The sequence below is a fragment of the Pseudophryne corroboree genome, chromosome 5 (assembly GCF_028390025.1).
Source record: "Pseudophryne corroboree isolate aPseCor3 chromosome 5, aPseCor3.hap2, whole genome shotgun sequence".
In the NCBI taxonomy this organism is placed as follows: domain Eukaryota; kingdom Metazoa; phylum Chordata; class Amphibia; order Anura; family Myobatrachidae; genus Pseudophryne; species Pseudophryne corroboree.
Genome location: NC_086448.1, coordinates 126,129,274 through 126,150,977, shown reverse-complemented (window position 1 = coordinate 126,150,977; position 21,704 = coordinate 126,129,274). Strand labels below are relative to the sequence as shown.

The 21,704-nt window shown below is 42.8% G+C and overlaps 2 non-coding genes across 2 annotated transcripts; one reads left to right on the top strand and one right to left on the bottom strand.

Moving 5' to 3' along the window:
• Positions 1-4,826: 4,826 nt before the first annotated feature.
• LOC134930095 (5S ribosomal RNA) lies at positions 4,827-4,945 on the bottom strand. Its single transcript, XR_010178666.1, has one exon. It is a non-coding gene; the product is annotated as a 5S ribosomal RNA (ribosomal RNA).
• A 1,816-nt stretch (positions 4,946-6,761) lies between these two features.
• Positions 6,762-6,880, top strand: LOC134930016 (5S ribosomal RNA). Its single transcript, XR_010178659.1, has one exon. It is a non-coding gene; the product is annotated as a 5S ribosomal RNA (ribosomal RNA).
• The last annotated feature ends 14,824 nt before the right edge of the window (positions 6,881-21,704 follow it).

Genomic DNA, 21,704 nt, shown 5'->3' with positions numbered 1-21,704 from the left:
CAGAGGAGTACAGTTTGTGGCCAAGTTTTGGTGAAGTTTATGTTTGGCCCTCCAAGTCAAATTAAAATTCTCCACAGCTTATCACCCCCAGACCAATGGTAAAACTCAGAGGGTGAATCAGGACTTGGAGGCCTTCCTCCGAATTTATGTATCTTCCTCCCAAGATGACTGGGTTCAACTTCTTCCCTGGGCCGAGTACTGCCATAACAACCAATATCATTCTTCATCCTCAGCTATACCATTCTTTACCAACTATGGATTCCACCCTAAAGTTCCAGAATTTCAACCTCTTCCAGCAACTTCAGTGCCAGCAGCTGATATCACTCTTCGTCAGATTTCAAATAACTGGAAGAATGTCCGAGTGTCTCTACTCAAGGCATCTTTTAGATACAAGAAGTTGGCAGATAAGAAGCGTAGGGCAATTCCTGCCCTCAAAGTGGGTGATCGTGTTTGGCTTTCTTCAAAGAATTTGAGATTGAGAGTTCCAAGCATGAAATTTGCTCCTCAATATGTCGGTCCTTTTCGAATTGAACAAGTCATCAACCCAGTGGCTTAAAAACTCCAGCTACCTCCTTTCCTGAAAGTTCCCAAGACGTTTCATGTTTCCCTTCTGAAACTGCTGATTCTGAATCGGTTCCATTCAGCACTTCCTTCGGCTCCCAAAGTCCAGACTCAACGTGGAGTTGAGTATGAAGTCGCCAAGATTCTGGACTCACGTTTTCGATATGGTCAACTTCAGTATTTGATTGATTGGAAGGGCTATGGCCCCGAGGAACGTTCCTGGACCAATGCTTCAGATGTCTATGCTTGGTTCAGAATTTCCACTCCAGATTTCCTCAAAAGCCAAAGAAGTGTCCTGGGGCCACTCCTAAAGGGGGGGTGCTGTCACAATCCGGGTTACAGGACACCATTATTTACCTTTTAGTTGTCTCCTGAGGCTGGCTCAGCGTTTCAGGGCCGGGTCTCAGTCATGCTGCTGATATCCTCACTTCATGCCTCCTCTCTGCCAGTCTGCAGATGCTGTCATAAGGAACTCTTATTGTCTGGTTGTTGTTTCTAGCCGCTGCGGCCTCCGCCGCCATTGCTGTGCTTCTGGTGCTCAGATGGCTCTGCATGGCATCTCCTGTCAGTTGCGGCATCTGCCGCCATCATTGTGATTTAGGTGCACAGGCAGGTCTGTGTGACGCTTCTCACCCACTGTGGTCTCTGCCGCCGGCCCTGTGTGTCTGATGCGCGGGTTGGCGTCCATTGGTTCCTGCGGCCGCTGCCGCCATTGCTGCAAACCCCATGTGGTGCTACAAACTAGATTTCCCTCCAAGTGCCAGTATGGGCGCAGTGATGTTGGTCCTAATCACATGACGCTATTTCCACCAATCCACTGCATTGCTGAACACTGCCTGATTGCTCATCCAATCCCTGCACTGCTGAGGGCATAAAGGGACTGATCCTTAACCAGGAAGTTGTCAATGCTTTGGCTGTCATTACCAGTGTAACCTGTCTCTGCTCTCTGTGGTTGATTATTAAATTCCAGGTATTCCAGCTCCTGTGTCTTCATTCCATCAGAGACCCGCACCAATCACCACCTTGCAGTGCAGCCTGACTTCACAGTGTCCTTCACGTTTGCGTATAATATGTGATAAGATATTGGCCCTCATTCCGAGTTGTTCGCTCGCTAGCTGCTTTTAGCAGCATTGCAAACGCTAGGCTGCCACCCTCTGGGAGTGTATCTTAGCTTAGCAAAATAGCGAACGAAAGATTAGCAGAACTGCTACTAAATCATTTGCTGCAGTTTCTGAGTAGCTCCAGACCTACTCCTAGACTGCGATCACCTCAGTACGTTTAGTTCCTGGTTTGACACGCCCTGCGTTCGGCCAGCCACTCCCCCGTTTCTCCAGCTACTCCTGCGTTTTTACCTGGCACGCCTGCGTTTTTTAGCACACTCCCTGAAAACGGCCAGTTACCACCCAGAAACACCCACTTCCTGTCAATCACACTACGACCACTCGAGCGATGAAAAAACGTCGCTCGACCTTGTGTAAATCTACAAAGTTTTGTGTGAAAGTACTTAGCGCATGTGCGCTGCGTACCATGCGCATGCGCATTTTTGCAGTTTTTTCTCTTAATCGCTGCACTGCGAAAATCGGTAGCGAGCGAACAACTCGGAATGACCACCATTATACGCAACTGTGTGGTCCAATTGCATGGCACAAAGGTACTTATTATCTGTGTGCCCTACAATCACAGAGACGATTTCACAAGGCTACGTCCCTACCACCTTGAGCGATTTCCAAATACCCTGCGCTCCAACAAAACTCAATAATCACATATACTGTAAATTTAAATAATAATAATTATTATTATTATAATTAAATAATAATAATAATAACATATGGTAGCGAGCCATATGCCACTGGACTTCACTAATCCAGTGTTACTTGCGGTATACCTCTCTGGTTCAACAATCATATGTTTACTTTCAATGCCCACACTTGCACACTTGGATTTTTCTGTACAGAAAAGTCCCTTAGAAGAAACTGGCAATAATTTCCCAGAGGCTGTATCATACAGTTCGCTAAACATATTATCAATGATTGTTTTCAGTTTGAATTGTTACCCTATAAAGCTTACAATAATAACCTTTATTCCCTTGTGTACTTGTTTATGGACACACGTACGTGTAGGCGCGTATGATTAAGCATGTGCAATTGAGCGCATGCTTGTGTGTACCTCATGCATGATTATGCTTGTGCGTGTCCGAGCATCTGATTACGTAGTCAACAACCATGTGTCAGAGGCCCAGGCTGCACCACAAAAGCGTACTCACTTTAAAACTTAAAAGCCACCACAAATCTATATATATTACTCCTTACAAACAAAATTGCATAATATTCAAAGTCCCACTGCATATCAATCAATCTCCGTAACCACAGAGCCCGATTGCTATATATACTTATTATCTATGCTTATGCGATTAACGCTTGCACAGCTTCCCGCTAAAACACAATCCAAACTGAAACAGACCCACTCTATCAATATGCACTTATTCAACTTATGGCAACAATACAACAATTTACGTCCTGTTTCAAATATATATATATGTTTATACGTGATAGAGAAAATAAATTTCTTTATCGTCCCTGAATTCATGCTAGCGCCAATTCAGAGCACACAAACAGGCGCGGTTTCTCAACATCAGATGCTAACTTTAAAATAAAACAAAAATAGTTTTTACCTTTTAAATGACATCCACCATCTGCTGATAAACCAGAGTTCGTTTGATTTGTACACTCCTTTAGGTCGTAGCGCCCAGAAAGAGCCCCCAACTGTTAAGTTAAAAATATTAATAACAAAGCACAGTATATTGTTGCGGATGTGGTTAGCGTAGAAATACGAAGTTTACCTTAAGTGCGGTTATGTGCACGCAAATACCTTAAAGAATCCCAGTATGAAACCATATACATTTGTAATGTGGTCCACCGCACATACAGATTTAATACTAACAGAAAAAGGTAAAATAACACAAGTACAGAAATACAGGTAAACAGCAAGTATTATACACACCGTCAGAGTATGTTACAGCTGATATATATACGCAAGCACCACCCTGGATCTAGGCAACAGTCGTCAGCAGATAACCGTGATAGTTCTGAGATAGGAGATCTCTGGAACGGATCCAAGCAACTGTATTTATACAGTAGCTTCTAACACGCACTATACAATAATAAACACGCTGTTCCTATTGGTCCGTGATGTAAACATTTTCATAACTCGGTGGTCCATTGGTCCATTCAAAGGTATTGTTCTCAGGAATGTGACTGTTGATACCCTCAAGCTCCCACCATGCAGGTAATTCAAACCAGCTAGTTACACACCCATCACAATGCACAATATTTCACATATAATACATTTCTCCCAATAGCGTGTTGCGATATTCTGTCCGCACATACCGGGGTGCAGCACATAGAGAGCTGAATATGACGATATAAAATAAGATGTGATATCATGCTTCTAAACCTGTGCTATGTGAAATGCTGTCTCCTGATCTAACCTTAATGTTCAGAAACCTAGGGCGATCCGGCACCGGATGGACTAATCAGGAATAATGCTAGAATTAGAGAAGAAAAAACCAAATTTGGACAATAGGTTTCCCTAAATAAATAGGGGAGAAAAGGGGCAAAAAATAGCCCTTTCAATATTGTATAGAATATACGTATAGATGTTAATTTTGTCCTAGTTGGTGGTGCACCCAGAGCCAGAAAGTATGCAAACTTTGATACAATGGGGAGAAAAAAGAAGGCTCTTGTGTGGGCGCACTCTTGTAGAAAAAAGTAAATTTGATATGATAATTGAGATGAAATATTTAAAACGTAACTTTTATTAGCTTTTATTACAAGAAGGGTTCTTACCGGAGATCTATCCTTCAAAATGCAACATAGAAAGCATCTTGGTAAAATAAAATGTTCTGGTCTCTTATTGGTAAAGAGTGTGTGGAAGGGTGGTAGACATTAGTTGGTCATACCCCCGTTCCCCTTGACCAGTACAGACTTGCTGTATTGATGGAACCACGGGGTGGTCAAGACACAAAAATAATGGCTATGCTCTCTTGGCTTATAGAAGATTAGAGAAATGATCAGAAGTCACTCCTCTGGGTATAGTACAGGAAAAATGACATGCACCTATCTGGATTCAAGACAATGATAACGGTAGAAGCAGGTATGGCACCTCACGTAAATGGTGCCCGTGACCAATAGGTCTGGAGGTTACTAAATAGGAAAAAGTGGTGATACTGCTGTTGGTGTTGCTACCACATAAGTGAGGAAAATCCTACTCTACAACACCAGGTATTCACAGGTGGTCTCCCTTCCTGGTACTGACCTGGCCCAACGCTGTTTAGCTTCCAAGATCAGACGAGATCGGGCGCTGGCAGCGTGGTATGGTAGTAGAGAATTTTATGTGAACACCAATGAGAGTGCACCTATTTACGAATACTGAAAATTAGGACCGACAGAAAGGAAATAGCAGAAAGATCGTGCAAATGAGTGGATCTGCTTTTCACGTTAGACCCGATCCGAAATTCCCACTCACGTAGTGCAATGTACCGGGAATCGTGAATGAGAGTCCACGAAAAGTGGTGATCTATAGAAGATTGGAGTTGTGAGAATTGACACTGTAAATTACAGTCAGAGAAATCCCTGACTGCTGGTATGTTATGGTTTGTCCAAACAGATAGTACATGAAAAGGAATGCTAGTGGAACCAGGTGAATACGTAGTCAATCTGGTAATGCAGTTTTTTTAAAACTCAGGAGGAGGTTTGAAATCTGTAGAATTATGTGCTGAGATGTCAAATTCACCAAAACTGCACAAACATATATCTGTTAACCGTATGTATTAGCTGATGAATCATAGGATATTTGCCTCGTAACCTCAGATAGGATGTAAAATGCTTGAAACATATAATAGGTATATGCTAATTATATGCATGCATCAATTGCTGTGAGGAGGCAGGAATAGAAATAGATGAGAACCAACACATTCATAAATGTAACAGATATATTAGTCATATGTGTAAACTGGTGACATTTAAGATATTAGCTGATTTTCAACAGGGTGCTAAATGCTAGGTAAATGCTAATAAAGACCTCTAGTCAATCACCCCTATGATACACACTCAATGCAAGATAATTAAAGCAGTTCTGCTGAGATTTGCAATAGGAGTTGCTATCCGTGGCATGCAGCCACAGGATAGTGGGGCTTACGGTTTCACCAGAGATATGAGAGAGCCAAGAGAGCAGAGAAGGTAGATGCGGGTTCCGGAAGTGAACAAGCCTTAGGGCGAAACGCGTCTTCCGCATCCAGGAAAAGGGGTCTCGTCGACACTACTGCATCTTGGCATTTAGCCACATCTACCTTCTCTGCTCTCTTGGCTCTCTCATATCTCTGGTGAAACCGTAAGCCCCACTATCCTGTGGCTGCATGCCACGGATAGCAACTCCTATTGCAAATCTCAGCAGAACTGCTTTAATTATCTTGCATTGAGTGTGTATCATAGGGGTGATTGACTAGAGGTCTTTATTAGCATTTACCTAGCATTTAGCACCCTGTTGAAAATCAGCTAATATCTTAAATGTCACCAGTTTACACATATGACTAATATATCTGTTACATTTATGAATGTGTTGGTTCTCATCTATTTCTATTCCTGCCTCCTCACAGCAATTGATGCATGCATATAATTAGCATATACCTATTATATGTTTCAAGCATTTTACATCCTATCTGAGGTTACGAGGCAAATATCCTATGATTCATCAGCTAATACATACGGTTAACAGATATATGTTTGTGCAGTTTTGGTGAATTTGACATCTCAGCACATAATTCTACAGATTTCAAACCTCCTCCTGAGTTTTAAAAAAACTGCATTACCAGATTGACTACGTATTCACCTGGTTCCACTAGCATTCCTTTTCATGTACTATCTGTTTGGACAAACCATAACATACCAGCAGTCAGGGATTTCTCTGACTGTAATTTACAGTGTCAATTCTCACAACTCCAATCTTCTATAGATCACCACTTTTCGTGGACTCTCATTCACGATTCCCGGTACATTGCACTACGTGAGTGGGAATTTCGGATCGGGTCTAACGTGAAAAGCAGATCCACTCATTTGCACGATCTTTCTGCTATTTCCTTTCTGTCGGTCCTAATTTTCAGTATTCGTAAATAGGTGCACTCTCATTGGTGTTCACATAAAATTCTCTACTACCATACCACGCTGCCAGCGCCCAATCTCGTCTGATCTTGGAAGCTAAACAGCGTTGGGCCAGGTCAGTACCAGGAAGGGAGACCACCTGTGAATACCTGGTGTTGTAGAGTAGGATTTTCCTCACTTATGTGGTAGCAACACCAACAGCAGTATCACCACTTTTTCCTATTTAGTAACCTCCAGACCTATTGGTCACGGGCACCATTTACGTGAGGTGCCATACCTGCTTCTACCGTTATCATTGTCTTGAATCCAGATAGGTGCATGTCATTTTTCCTGTACTATACCCAGAGTTGTGACTTCTGATCATTTCTCTAATCTTCTATAAGCCAAGAGAGCATAGCCATTATTTTTGTGTCTTGACCACCCCGTGGTTCCATCAATACAGCAAGTCTGTACTGGTCAAGGGGAACGGGGGTATGACCAACTAATGTCTACCACCCTTCCACACACTCTTTACCAATAAGAGACCAGAACATTTTATTTTACCAAGATGCTTTCTATGTTGCATTTTGAAGGATAGATCTCCGGTAAGAACCCTTCTTGTAATAAAAGCTAATAAAAGTTACGTTTTAAATATTTCATCTCAATTATCATATCAAATTTACTTTTTTCTACAAGAGTGCGCCCACACAAGAGCCTTCTTTTTTCTCCCCATTGTATCTAACCTTAATGTTGCTAGATACTAAAGTCTGATATTAAATCATCTTATGTGTAATTTATGTGTACGTTTGGAGTATGAACATGTGTAACAATATGGCTTTCATTAGCAACTGCATGTTCTACTGTAATAAGGGTAAAATGCGGTAATCCGCAAAGTACCGTAGTACGCAAAAATGCATACGTACCTATGCTAATAAATGCAATATTGCATTCTGCATGATGTTTTTATATGGTTGGTTTTTTTTTGTTTGTTAGTTATTACTATTTGTGGCTGTGAGTTGCTTTGGTACTCCTATATTATGCCCACAATGTTTATTATTAGCCTGTTGGTGTCAATTAGGTTCCCTATGTAACTGTTTCCCCAACAACAGGGAAGGTATTTACAAGTGAGCGCTGTGTGAGTGCTACCATCGGCACTTCCGGAACGCACTACCAGCTTACTTCCGGTCTGGTGGAATGCAGACCGGAAGTTCAGCGGCGCTGATAGTACTATTAAGTTTTTATTTGCTCAGGTAAGGTTATCTAATGATAGTGTGCACATCAGGGGATGTATCTAAGATGACCCCTTGTACTCTGAGGAGTGTGGTGATGTTTATAAGGTGCCATTCAGTTTGTTACCTGTGAAAGGGGGAGGGGTAATGTGTATATGTATATAAGGAGGCCCGGGGCAGCTCACAGGTTGTCTCTGTCTCTCCTACTGTCCGGATTTGCTGTCTTGAAAAAGGTTACATTAAGCTAACCGAAACGTCGACCTTTCATGTTTTTGCACTGGTGATGTGAGTAATAAAATTCCTTATGGAGCTGTTTGCATGAAAAACAAGTCCCTGGTGAGTGTACCTTTATTATGGAAGTATATATATATATATATATATATATATATATATATATATATATACAGGTTGAGTAACCCATATCCAAATACGGAATATTCCGAAATACGGAATTTTTTGAGTCAGAGTGAAATAGTGAAATCTTTGTTTTTTGATTGCACAATGTAAACAAACTTTGTTTAATACACAAAGTTATTAAAAGTATTGTATTAAATGACCTTCACGATGTGTGTATAAGGTGTATATGAAACATAAATGAATTGTGTGAATGTACACACACTTTGTTTAATGCACAAAATTATTTAAAAAATTGGCTAAATTGACCTTCAGGCTGTGTGTATAAGGTGTATATGAAACATAAATGTATTCTGTGCTTAGACTTAGGTCCCATCACCATGATATCTCATTATGGTATGCAATTATTCCAAAATACGGAAAAATTCGATATCCAAAATACTTCTCGTCCCAAGCATTTTGGATAAGGGATACTCAACCTGTATATATATACCGGACTGTGTATATATACACAGTCCGGTGTGCCCGGCTCTCCCAATACATAATTTCATGCACCGGGTGCCTCCACAGTAATATAGTTACCAATTCCGGATGTGCGGCACTCATGGCGGCTAGGAGAAAGGTCACTTCATCGCATAATGAATTAACAACGTTTCAATGACTTTACTTTGTCATTTTCATCAGGTAAAAACACATATATATATATATATATATAAATATACGGCTGTGATAATGGCACTCGCTGTCCTACAAATGACCACTATAATGTACCAATACCGGTTCTCTGGGATGGATTGCTGCTCCTCTCCACAATGCAGTAAATATATAATTTAAAGCAAATGGAATTTGCTGCACTATATAAGAAACTGTTGTATATATATATATATATATATATATATATATATTTATCTATACACATCTATACACATTGATAAAGCTAAATATTTATCTTATTTAAAACCCTTTAAGAGGCCTAAGAACACTGTACGCTATTGACGTATGGAGTACCGTAAGGGTACGCACGTTGCGTAGCGATCGCTTAGCCGAGGTCGAGACGCTCAAGCGTCACGTTCGCTCACGGCCAAGAGATCATAGGCAGGCACGCTATTGGCTGCCGACTAACATAATGGTTCGCTATAGCGTAGCGGACGCTGTATCGGGAGCGGGCCGCTTGAGCGATACAAACGCTCGCGAGAGTACGCTGTTGGTATCGGACACACTATAGGTGAGCGACTACCTTAATGCTACGCTATCAGCGTAGCGGATGCTCGAGACCACGAGGAGATCACGAGCGGCGCAGACGCTCACAATGTTAAACCTTTAAATCTAAACCATAAACAATGTAATATGCTGTAAAACCTTAGTGTAGAGATAGGGTGTAGATGCAACACAGTGTAACCTTATTAACTTAAAAGCTGTTTGAGCGTCACCGACGCTCTGTGAATACTTAACACTATAAGAAATACACAGATACCGTGCTTAGGGTCTAACGCCTTATATGAATGTTATACTTGCAAAAAGAATAATACAATACAAGTCACACACTACAATATAACATAGACTAACTAACCAGATAACTACACAGTAAATACAATACAATTACATTTAAGAGAATACGAGAGAAAGAGAAGAGAGAGAGAGAAAGATATGGCCCATAATAACAAGAAAGACAATATGATTGCGGAGAAAACTTACGCACAAAGGGGAACGATCGCATGCGCCTCTGGACATCCAGCTCCCGATTTTCAGCAATGAGAACCGTTGAAGAGTGAGAGCTGGATGTGATCGGCTTGTCTATTTATGCCCCACACACAATACAATTCAATGGTCCCTACAATCTCATTGTTCATTGGACACAGGAATTCCTCCTCGCATTATAACAAAAGGTCATAGGTTGATTCATACAGGTGGGCTGTGACGATTTCCAACTGCTCAGGTGGGTGGGAAACTAGGTTTCCCGCCGCATGGATAAGTAAGTGCAAATAATAGTAAATGGACATAAACTTCTTATGTCCATAACTATTCGCACGAGCGATTAATTCGCTTCAAACCAACACCGGAATATTGCTAATTAAATATTCTTCCGATGGATACTAAACACCACTGTATTACTCCTGTCTGACCCTTCGTATCAAACAAAGAGGGATTTCTCTGTCCATGAACATGCTACATTAACTAAACTTTCAGATTCTATCAAAGGGACCATTATCTACAAAATACATTATATAGTGAAAATATGTAACGAAAGAGTCGCCCGCTAGACGCATACAATCTCTACCGTAAATGCGCATACCGTGCGCCTGCGGGTGCCCGCAACAGCGAGTATGCGCACGCACGGGAGAGCGCACGCATGCGCAGCAGGGACACATATGAGGTGCAAATATGGCAGTGTGCATCGTGATATTTTTCTGACTTTGACAGTCCACCCTTTGGCAGTCAACAATAACTGCCACTTCCTAAAACATTTCAAAAAGAGAAAAATATATGTCATGGGTTAATACATTTACATGGTTGGGTAGGGGAGGAGAGGAGAAGGTAGGAAAAGGGTATGACCTAGTGAGATAGCAGAAGCATGTGTGTATGAATCCGTGTTTGGGGGTCATGTATCATCGTGCCGTACGTGTTTTAAATCAAGCTTCGAGGCATTGCGAAGTATACATTTGAATTCCTTCTTATCCCGTGGTACGGGTCTGTGGATGGGCTGTCAAACTTTACCGAGCTCTTTTCGGCTGTGGTTGTAACAAAATGGGGAGCACATTTTAGTTGATGATACATGAATGGGGGAATATGTGATTGCTGATATCTGTGCCTGTATTCCCTATCGACTATGTGTGTAATTACCTGAAGGTTGTAGAGATGAAGAAAAGACATAATTACGGTAAATGCAGTGGTATTCTATGTCAGGTAAATGAACATTTGTCGGTTGAAGTCTTGTTCGGTGTCTGTTGAATGCAGTCTTCTTTGTGCTTTTGCCAAAAGGCGTGTGGGCAAAAAGCTTTGTCAATGTCCATAGACTTACAAAAGTGTTGGGCTAGCGTAATTTAAAAATTTCTAGGGAAACTGGGGGTCTATGGCAAAGTTCATCAAATATCTGTGTATAAGGTTGTCAAAACTTCTTCTTTAATCCATCAGTTGTCTGTATACAGGATCATCAAATACCTCGTCCAAGTGGGTCTTTTTACCTTGGAGAAAACGGAAAAACAGGTGAAAGAAACGGACCGTAGAAATCGCATTTTCATCACATCATTGTTTCTACATTTGGGTCATAAATCAAATCCATTGGAATTACAATTTCCTCACTCCTTAAACTCATCACCCTGGTACTTCGTTTACACTTCGTTAAAGCCTGACCGCATCTAAATATCAAGCCAATCGTTATGATAACACCTAAGATACATAGGAGAAACTTCCCAACATCCATTATGACTCCTTGAGCCCATTCTCCTAAACCAGAGAACCAATTTCGCGGGTTCAACCATGACACCCAACCAGTCAGCTCATTACCTACAGCAGCAAGAGTGAGATTGTGTCTCCTGCGAAATTCCCACTTCAGTTGGAGAATATCGTCCATCTTTTGGTCTATGACCTCGACCGGGTCCTCGGTACTATTTGTAATATATGTGCAACATTTCACGCCGTACTGCGTTGCCAGTGTGACACAATATCCACCTGTCACTGCCGTGAGATAATTGAGAATCATTCTATGCTGAACCAGTTCTGTTTTATAAGCTTGAAGTTCTCTTCCAGTATACCTAAACGTGTCATCATACATTTCTGTGATATTGTCTAACAAATTTGCGAGCGCAGATATGTATTTATAATTCAACACTCCTCTGGCGGTGCGAGTGATGTCTAACGCGATTAGAAACTGAATCCCGGTGGTTTCATGGATCATGTCAGAGGCCGGATGCTCTGTTCTTTCTATCAGGTGCCGTTTAACTACGTGCTCGTAATGGGTGTGAGTATAAGGAGCTTGGGCAACACGGTGTATATCTTTCATTTTGGCATGTGATACAGTCATTACTTCAGGCAGTACTTTTCCAATATAACACAATCCTTCAGAGTTTGGGGCAAACCACTTATACGCCTTCCTCCCGCATATGAAATATGCATCATCGGGGAGAACATATGGGACGGAGTAGGACATAACCATATTACACATCTTCCATGTGAAATCTCCTAACCCTAATTCTCCCATCTGTCTAGTACACGTATCAGCTTGTACGATATGTGCACAGTATCCTGGTGATACCTCTCCAACTCTCGTAATCCTATTTCCTAGGGTATACCTATATCGGAAAGATTTTCCTCTACTGGCTATGTGGCGTATAAGCTCTGTATCTGTCGGCATTCTATCTGCTCTATATGAAAAGGTCATGGTTTGGTTACTCCATGACACTTCCCAATTTCGCGGCTTTCGGGGATTGGAAATGTTAAAACATATGAGGGATCTATCCACATGATATTGGTGGAGCTTCAAACTAGGAGGACTGGAGATATTAAACCTCCTGTCCACCGGCCTCCCACCACTTAGCTCAAGTACCTCCCCTATCGTTAAAGGAAATGGTACTAGTCCTGATTTGCTATGACCTTGAGGTACTTGAGAGCATACCCAACAATCTGTTTGATTTAGCACACTACCCACTAAGGAGTGATAGTCACTCAAGGGATGCCGGTCCATGTGGATATTAAAACTGGATTGGCATTTCTTGATGCACCCATCCTCAACTACATTGTCACAGAGCCTACAGATACAGTTTTCTTCAGCTAACAATCCTTCACAATTCCTTCTATGGTCAATGCTATCGGATCGTTTTCTGATACTCGCCTTTGCTTGTTGATTATGTTGTTCTCGGAAAACTACGCCTCCATCTCTGTCATCAGAACCCATTCCAGAACCTCTCTCGACCTCCATGGTACTCTCGCCGGAACAGACTGCTCTGGTCAACATCATGGTCAACAAGAAAATCCGGATCACAGTCTCTTGGGGCAAGTCCATCTTATAGGAGGAAACGAAGAAGAATGAGAAGGGGGAAAAATAATTTGAGGGAGGGGGGATGGGAAGTGGAGAAAAACAATAAAAGGGAACAGGGAATCGACAACTGCTTTTGATCTTGTGATTCTCAATGCTCAGGTGCCGCCTCAGTCCTCCTGGAACAGACACTCCAGTGATACAACTTCCTCTACCGTCTGTTCCTTATCACGGGACCTCTCTGGATCAGCAACCTTCTTACAATGGGACGAATGAACCCAAGTCTCTCTCTCGGCAACTTTCAATGCTGTAGTGCTAGTCAATAAGACTTGGTATGGTCCCTCCCATCTGTCAATAAGGCAACCTGAGCGTAGAAAATTCCGTATCATTACATAATCCCCAGGTTCAATGTCATGACAATTACTATCTGGTAAATCAGGAATCACCAACTTCAAATTATCATTTTGATTCCTTAGCTGTTTACTCATGTTAATCAAGTACTTTACAGTCACTTCATTGTTACACTTCAAATCATCCTGAGGGTTAATCATAACATGCGGTTGTCGACCAAACAAGATTTCAAAGGGAGACAGATTAAGAGGGGACCTGGGAGTGGTTCTGATGCTGTACAGTACAATGGGTAGAGCTTCTGGCCATGTCAATCCTGTTTCTGCCATAACTTTGCTCAGTTTATTTTTAATAGTGCTGTTCACTCTTTCCACCTTCGCACTCGCCTGTGGACGGTATGGAGTGTGCAGCTTGCTATCAATTCCCATCAACTTACACATTCCTTGAAAGACATCACCTGTAAAATGGGTACCCCTGTCACTTTCAATTATTCTAGGGATACCATATCTACATACAAATTCCTGCACAATTTTCTTAGCAGTAAACATAGCGGTATTTGTGGCCGCAGGAAATGCTTCGACCCAATTTGAGAATACATCTATACAAACAAGTACATATTTCAAATTTCGACAAGGGGGTAATTGAATAAAGTCAATCTGTATTACCTGAAAAGGACCGCCTGTAGGTGGGATATGAGATGGTTCTGTTGGTATTGCCTTTCCGATATTCTTTCTCAAGCATGTAAGGCATGACATTGCTCTCTTACTTGCATGAGATGAAAATCCTGGGGCGCACCAATATGCTCTTACCAACTTGCACATCCCTTCCTTGCCCAGATGAGTCAGCCCGTGAGCTGCCTCAGCTAAACATGGAAGATATGCTCTGGGGGCCACCGGTTTACCTTGTCCATCCGTCCAGAGTCCTGAGGACTCCTGGCCATATCCCTTTGCCTTCCAGACTGCCTTTTCCTGTGTGGAACACAAATTTTGCATCTCACACAACTTCTGTGTGTTGATGGTATTAAATACCATCAGTTGTGTGGTGTCTGTCTGTCTGGGGGTCCCAGCTGCTAACTTAGCTGCTTCGTCTGCTCGGCTGTTACCAAGTGATACTGGGTCTTGGCTATATGTGTGTGCTTTACACTTGATAACAGCCACTCTGTCGGATTCCTGTATCGCTGTTAGAAGCCTTTTGATGTGAGCTGCATGCGCTACCGGTGTACCAGCTGCCGTCATGAAATTTCTGAGGCGCCATAGGGCTCCGAAATCATGGACTACCCCGAATGCGTATCTATAGTCGGTGTAGATATTGGCTGATTTGCCCTTAGCCAATTCACATGCTCTGGTTAGGGCGACCAGTTCAGCAACCTGGGCTGAGTGAGGTGGGCCTAGCGGTTCCGCTTCTATGGTGCCTTGGTCATCTACGACTGCATATCCAGTACACAAGTCTCCCGAGTCTGACTGTCTGTGACAACTACCGTCCGTGTAGAAAGTTAGATCTACATCTTCCAGTGGGTTGTCACTGATGTCAGGCCTTGCGGTAAAATTTTGGGTCAAATATTCCATACAATCATGTGTGTCCTCCTTTGTATTAAATTCTCCTTCCCCACCACTCTCATCCTCCACCCTTTGTGCCTGTCCAGGCACACCTGGGAGATATGTTGCAGGATTTAATGCACTGCATCTCCTTATGGTGATGTTTACGGGGGCCATTAGTGCCAATTCCCATCTTGTAAACCGCGCTGATGAGACGTGCCTGGTTTGGGCAGAATTTAGCAAGGCTGACACTGCATGTGGTGTATGAATTGTGAGGTTGTGACCTAGCACTACATCTTCGCTTTTCGTTACTAGCAATGCTATCGCAGCAACGCTTCGCAAGCATGTGGGGAGGGATCGCGCTACCGTGTCTAGCTGAGCGCTGTAGTATGCTACTGGCCTGCTGGCATCACCGTGCTTTTGGGTTAAGACGCCTGCCGCGCAACCAGCACTTTCTGTTCCGTACAGCTCAAAGGGTTTCCCATAGTCTGGCATACCTAATGCTGGTGCCTGCGTTAGGCACTGTTTAAGTCTCTCAAATGCCATCTCGGACTCGTCTGTATGCGAAATCCGATCAGGTTTGTTTGAGGAAACCATCTCCTGCAAAGGTAATGCTAGAATGGAAAATCCTGGGATCCAGTTACGGCAATACCCACACATTCCTAAAAACGTTCTGATCTGTTGCTGGGTTTGTGGCAGAGTCATGTCTCTAATTGCTTGAATTCTATCAGCGGTCAGGTGTCTCAGTCCTTGTGTTAGACAGTGTCCCAAATATTTTACCTTAGTTTGGCATAATTGCAACTTGTCTTTGGAAACCTTGTGTCCTGTGTCTGAAAGATGAAACAGGAGCTGTTTCGTATCCTTCAGGGATGCTTCCAATGAATCAGAACACAGTAGTAGATCATCCACGTACTGTATTAATACTGATCCACTCTCTGGTTGGAAAGACTGTAAACAATCATGCAAAGCCTGGGAAAATATACTTGGACTGTCTATGAAACCTTGTGGTAATCGAGTCCATGTGTATTGGACTCCTCTGTATGTGAATGCAAACAAATATTGGCTGTCAGGGTGCAGAGGTACCGAAAAGAAAGCGGAGCAGAGGTCAATAACAGTGAAAAATTTCGCAGTGGGAGGGATTTGCATAAGGATGACAGCTGGATTTGGCACTACGGGGAACTGACTCTCAACTATTTTGTTAATCCCCCTTAGATCCTGCACTAGCCGGTAACCCCTCCCCCCACTCTTTTTCACAGGGAAGATGGGACTATTGGCAGTGCTGGACGTTCTTACCAGAATGCCCTGTTGTAGCAAGCGCTCTATTACTGGATAAACTCCTAACTCCACCTCTGGCTTCAGAGGGTACTGTGGGATTTTTGGAGCTATCCTACCATCTTTTACTTGTACAACTACTGGAGCTACGTTTGCCATCAATCCAGTGTCTTGTCCGTCTTTAGTCCAAAGTGACTCTGGTATCTGGGATGTCATTTCTTCTGCTTGGGATGGAGTCCTATTTGTCATAATGGTATGTGACATTAATTTTGATGGGGAGTCTAACATGTCTTGCACTTCCTGAGCGTGATTCTCAGGTATGTCCAAGAATACACCTTCAGGAGTACAATAGATGACGCACCCCATTTTACACAATAAGTCTCTTCCCAGGAGATTAGTCGGTGCCGATGTAGCCAGCAAAAAGGAATGCTTGGTATGTAAAGGCCCTACTGTAATCTCGGCTGGTTTGCTAACAGGGTAGTGCTGGACTACTCCTGTTACCCCTATGGCTGGAATTGTCTTACCAGTGGTTCTCATGCCCACTGTCGAATTTATCACTGATTTGGCCGCCCCTGTGTCTACAAGAAAGTTTAATGATTTACCAGCTACATTGATTGCAATTTCAGGTTCACTCCCAAGACTTGCAATCAATTTTATTGGCTGCAGATTACAGGTATGGCCACACCCCTATTGGGTATGGTGACCTCCCTGAATCCTGCTGGCAGCAACTACTTGTGAAGGGGTTAAATGGGAACTGCCAGGAGTTTGCCAGTCTCTGTTCGGGGGGTATCTTTTTGTTTCCCCTGCATGTGGCTCATAACTCCGTTTCTGCGGACCCTGCTCCCAATGTCGTGTGTCGTGTCGTTGTCTAGGGGGTTGATATGAGTTTTGTGAATTTTTCACTCTACAGTCTACGTGCCATGTGTCCCTGTCTATGACAAGAAAAACAAGTTACTACATTTGACTTACCCACAGGGTTTGGTGATTTATACAAAGGCTGCCTTGTGGTCAGGGCCTGTATACTTACGGTCATTAACTTATCACCTTGTGACTCCCTGTGTCGGGTGATATTCCGGTCGTGATCAATTGCAGCCTCTCTCAAAGTAGCCACCAACAGACCTCGCCAACATGGTTGCGTGGTCTGTACCCTTGTCTTTAATGTCTCTTTTAAACCATCCATTAGTACAGATCTGCTACTTCTCGATGGTTTATGTTTGTTTTAATGTCCTCTATACCTGTGTATTTTGCCATTTCTAGTAATGCCCTGTGAAAATATTCTGCAGCAGTTTCTGACTCTTTCTGTCTAATGGAGAAAATCTTGTTCCACTTAACTACCGCTGGGAAATACTCCTTTAACTGTAAACTTATTCTTTTTACGTTATCTTTGTTGTACACATCTGTAAGAGGTACATCCTGATCTAATCCACAGTCAGCTAAAAATTGAGCTGCGTCGACATTGGAGGGTAAACATGCCCTCAGCAATACCTGCCAGTCTTTGTTATTGGGCTCTAAAGTGTTCCCTAGGTCTCTGATGTATTTCTGGCTAGCAACTAAGTCTTTCCTAGGGTCAGGGAATTCAGACACTATGGTTCTTAATTCCATTCGGGAAAATGGGCTGTACATGGCAATGTTCCTAACAGGTGTGATTCCTGTCGTGTCAGTTTTCCCATTTGGCACTGCTATTACCCTAACAGGATTAAGTCTACTAACATCACTCTGTGTAGGTTCTACAGCCTGTGGTGAAATGGTTTCAGCGTAGTGTATGGTGCCGTACTTACCTGTAGATACGACCTCACCTATCCCTCCGCTAGGGGCTTTTGTTACTAATCTCGTGGGTGGAGTTGTGCCTACTGTTGTCTCTGCTATGGTGGCTGCTAGAGAGAGCGCCGATATTGTTGCCGATTCGTCCTCTTGATCACACTCCTGGGGAAAGTTCAAAACAGGGTACAACTTGCACGGGTTAATACTTGCATTTGTTAACTTATTAACATTTACACAGTTGCTAAGTGTTTGTTTGTTACACCCTAATGCGTCATTCTCCGCAACCAATTTCTCTCCTGATATGTATGGTGGCGGCGGGGCCGTCGCTATCAATTTCTTAATAGGATTAGATCCCGCCGCCAGAGCCAATCCTCTCTGTATTTCACCCTCCTGTTGCCATAACTGCAAATAATCATAATGTTGGATTCGTCTCTTTGTTGATTTAATGAGACATATCCTCCTCCTTAAATTTTGCAACACTTCTGGGCTAAAGCTACCTACTCTTGGGAATTTCTCCCCGTCATGCACTGTCATTCTCTCCCATTCATCACATAAAACCTCTGTATGTGAACCATATTTTTCACACATTACGTACCTTGCCGACCCGACTGGTCGGTTTACTGAATCAACCCGAACCGAGGTTGATCGCCCCCTTCCTGAACAATTGGCCCCCATAACTTGCAGGCGTTGCTTTCACCACCTCTGACCTTCAATCAGGGTCTTCAGCGAACCCTTACAAAAAACAAAATGTTCACGATAGGCTGACGGTGGAGGTTTACCGAGTACCCCACTCACTCGCCCACGCCGACCAATACGACCCACACACTGCCTTAGCGCTGGCGTACTCGACCCAGGGCCCCTATGAACCTCTATTTACTGGAACATGCGAGGGATATCCGCAGAACACTTACTCTTTCCAGTAACTATTGGTTGTTGGACAATTCCTGAGTGACCAGCGAACTTCCCTTCAGAAAATAAAAAATTACACAAATCACATCAGAGTGTACAAATAGTTTTATAACCGGGTTCGTACACAAATGGTACTGGTCAGATTAACTAATGTACACAATTACGTGCGGTACAATCGTTCAGCACATAAGCAACTAATCTTATGTGCTGAGCGACCAGTGGAATCGAAAATTTCGGCTGCGAATTCCTTCAGCCAGAGCTTTATTGGCCTATATGGGTTTTGCACCAACCCCCTGGGTTGTGCCCTTTTCTCTTATTTATGGCAGACTTCTTAGTCTGCTGTACCTGGACCTCCTGGTCTGTAGTATGACCTCCTGGTCTACTATACTCTACTGCTCAAATTTTATGTTTAACCAGAGATGCCTCCCTAGCCACCATGCACGTCACTTACATGTATGTACCTCTGCGAGAACTCGACTTCTTGTGGTTCAACCCGGAAAATTGTATAAACTTATATATACAAAACACTCACTCACCACATGTACACTTTTGTTTCTATTTCTATTTCTGCGCAGAAATTTTCTTTAGACCAGATGTGTTGTGAATTTGGAGAAGGATCTGTTAATCTAAATTTCGTACACTAAAATAGACTTGCGCTACTTACCACGTTGCCACCTTTCCGCCTGTTGCAATAACACTATCGTGTGATTTGAGTTACGTGGGCGTACCCGGACGCTCCGTTGCGTAATTTCAACCTGGAAAATTGTATAAACTTATATATACAAAACACTCACTCACCACATGTACACTTTTGTTTCTATTTCTATTTCTGCGCAGAAATTTTCTTTAGACCAGATGTGTTGTGAATTTGGAGAAGGATCTGTTAATCTAAATTTCGTACACTAAAATAGACTTGCGCTACTTACCACGTTGCCACCTTTCCGCCTGTTGCAATAACACTATCGTGTGATTTGAGTTACGTGGGCGTACCCGGACGCTCCGTTGCGTAATTTACGCTGCGTGCGTCGGCCTTTGAGTTGCGTACGCGAGTCTCACCCTTTGTTAGAGACACGTGTACGCAAAGCAAATATCCACCGTAACACAACTAACACGTTTTATCAATGTAGATGATCCTCGATCGTCTACCGCGCAACACACCAATCTCTCCTTATACCTTAGGTAGAGTTGCGTGTGGGTTTTACACTTTATCCCTTTATATATTACATTTACACTTTAACTATGAAATAGCGACAAATCTCTCTTAGCACGTTTTATCAATTATAAAATGGCAAACAGGAGAGTGATATGAAAATACACGAATGAAAAAAAGAAATGCAGATATGTGCGTGCGTGCGTACGCAAGACAGAAATAAACAGTTTTAAAAGACACTAGCGTTTTGTTCTTACCTCCGGTTCCGGATTCCTTCAGCACCCTTTACTAAGCGAAGCAGATGCTTATCCAAACAGCACTACGAGGAATATGACCTCCCGCCCTTTGCTGCTGGATAATGTCTGCTGAAATTACCTAGCAGAGATATGTGAAGGACAGGACGAGCCGCCAATTGATAAAGCTAAATATTTATCTTATTTAAAACCCTTTAAGAGGCCTAAGAACACTGTACGCTATTGACGTATGGAGTACCGTAAGGGTACGCACGTTGCGTAGCGATCGCTTAGCCGAGGTCGAGACGCTCAAGCGTCACGTTCGCTCACGGCCAAGAGATCATAGGCAGGCACGCTATTGGCTGCCGACTAACATAATGGTTCGCTATAGCGTAGCGGACGCTGTATCGGGAGCGGGCCGCTCGAGCGATACAAACGCTCGCGAGAGTACGCTGTTGGTATCGGACACACTATAGGTGAGCGACTACCTTAATGCTACGCTATCAGCATAGCGGACGCTCGAGACCACGAGGAGATCACGAGCGGCGCAGACGCTCACAATGTTAAACCTTTAAATCTAAACCATAAACAATGTAATATGCTGTAAAACCTTAGTGTAGAGATAGGGTGTAGATGCAACACAGTGTAACCTTATTAACTTAAAAGCTGTTTGAGCGTCACCGACGCTCTGTGAATACTTAACACTATAAGAAATACACAGATACCGTGCTTAGGGTCTAACGCCTTATATGAATGTTATACTTGCAAAAAGAATAATACAATACAAGTCACACACTACAATATAACATAGACTAACTAACCAGATAACTACACAGTAAATACAATACAATTACGTTTAAGAGAATACGAGAGAAAGAGAAGAGAGAGAGAGAAAGATATGGCCCATAATAACAAGAAAGACAATATGATTGCGGAGAAAACTTACGCACAAAGGGGAACGATCGCATGCGCCTCTGGACATCCAGCTCCCGATTTTCAGCAATGAGAACCGTTGAAGAGTGAGAGCTGGATGTGATCGGCTTGTCTATTTATGCCCCACACACAATACAATTCAATGGTCCCTACAATCTCATTGTTCATTGGACACAGGAATTCCTCCTCGCATTATAACAAAAGGTCATAGGTTGATTCATACAGGTGGGCTGTGACGATTTCCAACTGCTCAGGTGGGTGGGAAACTAGGTTTCCCGCCGCATGGATAAGTAAGTGCAAATAATAGTAAATG